This window comes from Grammomys surdaster, unplaced genomic scaffold (assembly GCF_004785775.1).
Source record: "Grammomys surdaster isolate TR1022 unplaced genomic scaffold, NIH_TR_1.0 270, whole genome shotgun sequence".
Taxonomy (NCBI): Eukaryota; Metazoa; Chordata; class Mammalia; order Rodentia; family Muridae; genus Grammomys; species Grammomys surdaster.
In genome coordinates, this window is record NW_021604711.1 from 1,127,290 (window position 1) to 1,132,577 (window position 5,288).

Sequence of the window (5,288 nt, forward strand, 5' to 3'; positions counted from 1 at the left end):
AGCATATGACAGTGGGATGGTCTAGGGCAATAAGCATTCAATAGTGGGATAGCCCTAAGCAATGACCCTCACTCAAACTTCCCGGTTTGCTGTGTCTTTATAACTTGCACCCGAAATTAAAGTTTCAGAGCTTGATCAGAACCCCAGACTTGCTCTCATTCCTTGTGTCTCTTGTCCCTTCATTCTTTCACACCCTTCCCTAAGGTCTTGTTGAATCCTCACGGGCCGGGGCATCTCTCCCTCCCCCCCCCACCCCCCGTTTGTTCCCAGCGTCCCCTCTATCTATTCTCTGCCTTCTTTCTCTGTCCTCATCACTCTGCTCCCATCTGTCTGTCTGTCTAGATGCCCACTTGTCTGCTTCTACCCCTTCCCAGGACCTCACTCCTCTCCCTCCCCCCCACCCTGTAACCCTCTTTCACACTAGGTCTGTTGCGTGGTGCGATTCCTCAGTACACCTTGGCACAGGCCTGCCAAAGGAACCTCCTCACTGCATTATACTTCATTACGCTCACCAGAAGGCAGTGAAGACAGGCAGGTTAAAACAGGAGCTTCCCTCAGGGCTGCTCCTATTTGGGCTGCCGACTGGTAAGTAATGCTCCTTTTGGGTCTTTGCCCCCAAATCAATTCTTCAAAAATATATTTCCAAACTCTCCCAGATGTCCCTTAATTTATTCCAGATCTAGTCAGGTGTCATGCCCACCTCACCAGCAAGGAAGACGCCACAACAGGATTCTTCTTCACGCACTTTATTGGGGAAATACTCTTGATTGCAAAGCGAAAGACCCCAAGCTCGAAATGGGGGCTGCTTAAATAGCTATCACAACTGTGTATAAGTGTCTAATTGGTGTTTCTTACAGAACTTCATTTGCATACTGCTCGGGAGGGTGAGGAGACGTGTCTGAAAGATACACATGCTCTCAGCAGGTGTTTACAACCCTGAATACAGTTGTTTTCCACCTCAGACACAGGAAACAGGCGCCATCTTGTAATGGCAGCTCCTTACATCTCCCCCTATTTTATTTTTTAAAAGCAGGCACTGGCCAATGTCCCTGTCTTAGGCTAGTTGACGTGCCCCCATAGCCAGCACCAACAGGACAAAATTCCAATAAGGAAGGGTGAGTTCCCTGTCTTAGGCTATGAGGGTTGCACCCACGCCTGGCATTCTATATGAAAGAGAATGTGCACCCAGGTCGCGGCCACTCGCTATTCCTGTCATGGGGTTGACTCACAGCCTTTAATCCTGGATGGTGTGCCTCTGGCTTGTGGCATCAACCTACTCCCGTCATTGGGATCAATGGCGACTGGCCTTGAGGAGAGAATCACAGATTTTTATGAAGAGCCACTAGCCACACTTGGGGGGATATACCTTGTTCGAGGGCTAGCAATGCTTGAGTAATTAGTACTTTGTCTCGTCTTTGACGAAATTTAAGTTTGCAAAGCAACCACAGACACAATACCCATCCACAGCAAACTGCAGCCCCAAAGAGAACTACCCCTATCCATTCCTTAAAGTATGAAAATGCCGAAGTTAGCCAAGAAGTGAAATCTCCCACAGTGATAGGATTGATGCGGGTTCCATTCAGTACGATAATCTCTATCAACAGACGATTCTGCAACTGCTCCGCTTGCTGAGACCAATTGCCTCTTAAAAAATTAGACAACAGGTTACCATCTTTAAAAGTAGAATTATCATACTTCAATGGGGTAATGCACATGTGTTTAGTATGACTAACACAACTTAGCTGTACTATATCTACAGTCTCTTCCAGTTTGCTTTGAAGAAGGTCCACTCTCTGACTAACCAGAAGAATACCAGAAGTGAGATGAGCATTCATTTGATGCTGTGTAACCAGAGCATCTGCAGCTCTTTCTACTAAAGCATCAACAGTTTGAGCTGCATTTACTTGATTGGCCATTGCTATGCCTGCAGTCACAGCAGCTGCTGCCGATACTGCTATAGCAGTCACAATTGCAGCTGTAATACCAAAATCTCTTTTTTGTCTAAATAAAGTGGCTATAGGAAAATCTTCTGGATCTGCTTCCACGGGAATTGGCACAAAAGTAGGTATATGTACTATTAAGGCCAAAGATAAAGAATCATTCCAGCATTCAGCTAAGTAGCAGATAGTATTACTTGCGCTACAGCTCAGAAAACTTGTATTATTTTCAAACTCAGCCAATATAAAGAAAAATGGAGGTGAAACACATACGGGGGCAGCCGGGGCAGATGCATTCACCAGCTCGCCATTCACCTTAGTCCCATCCAAATAAGGATAGCTATTCTTAGAGCAGGTGGCTGAGATATTTTGTATCACATGATATAGACCTTGCATAGGGACAAATGCAGAAAGGCTAGTACTGGCTCCAGCTATATTTGTTAATATCCATTGATAAAAGGGCCATATATTTCGCCTTCCTGTTCGAATACCAGTCCTGTTGATAGCAGCCCATTTTATAGGAGGTGAAAGGGCAAATCCTGAAGCAATCTCCATGTCAGGAGATTCTCTAGATTGACATGCCGTAAAAACTGGAGGAAAAGATAGATCAGGGGGACACCAAGGCAAAACTTTCTTGTATGTTGCATTACAGTTGGGCCATTGTGATTTCCAAGGTTCAGTAACATTACTCTGGAGCAACATAGTAGTTATATTTAATAAGGCCCCGTCATTATTTGAAATATTTCCTGAACCTGCCATCATACCAGCTGACACCTGCTTTAGTGCCTCAGCCAAGACTCCGGTACCAACCTCGCTAAATGCGACAGGATCCACCCAGTTTGTTAACGTGGCGTTCCTGAGTATGATACACGGAGTATGAGCTTTAGCCTTAGTAGTAAAGCAGAGAGTAAAATTCAATGGAAATGCAGTGGCATTGTATAACACAGGCTCCTGTCCCATAGGCATAGCACATGGGACTTCCATAAAACCTTGGGTAGAAGTAAACAATGGCAACACAGTAGAATTGGCATGAACGGGCATAGGTACGGGCCAAGATCTAACTATTGCCCATAACTGAATACTTAGCACTTCTTCATAAGTCATCATGACTAAAAGTGTCCACCACAGCATCTTCATTCTTCTTAGAAAACGTCCTTGGCTCCGCAACACTTCTGGTTAATCTCACTGGCACCCAGACAGGATTTTCTTCATTCGGTACCGCCGTTCCCGTGCTGAATCCTCCTGTAGCTAATTCGGGGGTCCTCGCTGGTGCCTTGTGATGTAAATTCCCGGGTTTCGGCACCACTTGTCTCGCCCACCTCGCCAGCAAGGAAGACGCCACAACAGGATTCTTCTTCACGCACTTTATTGGGGAAATACTCTTGATTGCAAAGCGAAAGACCCCAAGCTCGAAATGGGGGCTGCTTAAATAGCTATCACATCTGTTATAAGTGTCTAATTGGTGCTTCTTACAGAACTTCATTTGCATACTGCTCGGGAGGGTGAGGAGACGTGTCTGAAAGATACGCATGCTCACAGCAGGTGTTTACAACCCTGAATACAGTTGTTTTCCACCTCAGACACAGGAAACAGGCGCCATCTTGTAATGGCGGCTCCTTACAGTCAGGTTGACAGTCAAGACTAACCATCACAAGACTGTACGCGCTATGAGCTATGAAACATAAGATCAGAGTCACTGCCGAAGAAATCCTCTGTGTGGTCTGTTCATCCCACACTCTCTGCCGCCATAGGTATTTTGCTGTCTCTGTGATCCCGCCCTTTGTGGACGCCACCCAGTTGGAATCAGACATGTAGCCTTTCCAGTTGTCTTTTGATTTTTACTTGTAATAGGTGTTTTAAGCATTTTTTTTTGGGGGGGGGGTGAATGGATTCTTATGTAGCTGGAACTCACTATGTAAGTAGAGCAGGCTAGCCTCGGATTGATGTAGAGATCCATCTGCTTCTGCCTCTCCAATGCTGGGATTAAAGGTGTGCACTAACTATGCCTGGCCTTTTGTTTTGTTGTTTGTTTGTTTACCACTCTTTTATTTAGGTACAGACTCACATCATACCTTTCCCGCTTGTAAGCCTTTTCTTTTCCTGCCTTAGGGCACTGATAACACTTTCATTTTTGAGTTGACTAAGAGTGTGGAGGGCAGGCATCCTTACCTTGTTCCTTATTTCAAGGAGAAACATCCAGCTTTTTGCCATTTTGTATATAAGCTGCAGAGTTTTGAAGGTATTTTTTTTTAAATCAAGTTGAATTTCTCCAGTGTTCCTAGTTTTCTAATGACTTATTGATACTGAATTTTGTCAGATGTTTCTACACCAATTGATACAATTATGCGGTTTTCTTTTTTTTTTCTTTTTTTTTTTTGTTTGTTTTTTTTTGAGACAGGGTTTCTCTGTGTAGCCCTGGCTGTCCTGGAACACACTCTATAGACCAGGCTGGCCTTGAACTCAGAAATCCGCCTGCCTCTGCCTCCCAAGGGCTTTTTTTTTTTTATTATTGGTGGTTTTCTTATTAATCATGTTTCTATGTTGATTGCTTTTGTTGAATCTTTCCTTCCTCTAATTCTTGATAGTGTATAATTCTTTCTTTTTCTTGAGAGGGACTAAGGATTGAATTTAAGTGGCTTATCCTTGAAAAATCTGTGCCCTACCTCTGAGCTACACCAGCCTCGTAAGTATTTTAATGTTACTGGATTCTATTTGCTAATTAAAAAAAAAGATTCAGTCCATATTTGTCTGGATTTTTAAATATTGTTTGTAGTTGTGTCACAGGATAATACTGACTTCATAGTGAATCTATCTTTCTGTTTTATAGAACACAATATATAGAATTTGTGTTAATACTTTGAACATTTGGTAGAAACCTCCAGATAAACCATGTGGGCCTGATAATATTATTTTACAAAATAATTCACGTAAGAAGGGCTCTATGGTTTAAAAGAGGAACTTGGTATCACTCACACTGTTTCCCTTGTGTAGGTAAGGCTTTGCTTCTCTGATTTCATTAGGTATTTTTTCTTGGCCTAATTTTCAGAAGTTCTGCTGTGTTTTGCCCTGAATTCCTTTGGGCTTTATGTTGCTTAGATGCTCACAGTCTTGACTCTGTAGGTCTCTACCCACATGCAGCCATGTTTGATTGGACCACTTTCCTGTCAGGGCAGTGGTGACACAGATGTAGATTCTTTGGCCAAGTCCCACAGGTCTCTGTTCATTTCCTACTGGAGTCTCTCTTGTCTGTGTTGTGCGCTAGGCCATGTCTTTATCTTGTTGACTGACTGACTTCCTTCCTTCCTTCCTTCCTTCCTTCCTTCCTTCCTTCCTTCCTTCCTTCCTTCCTTC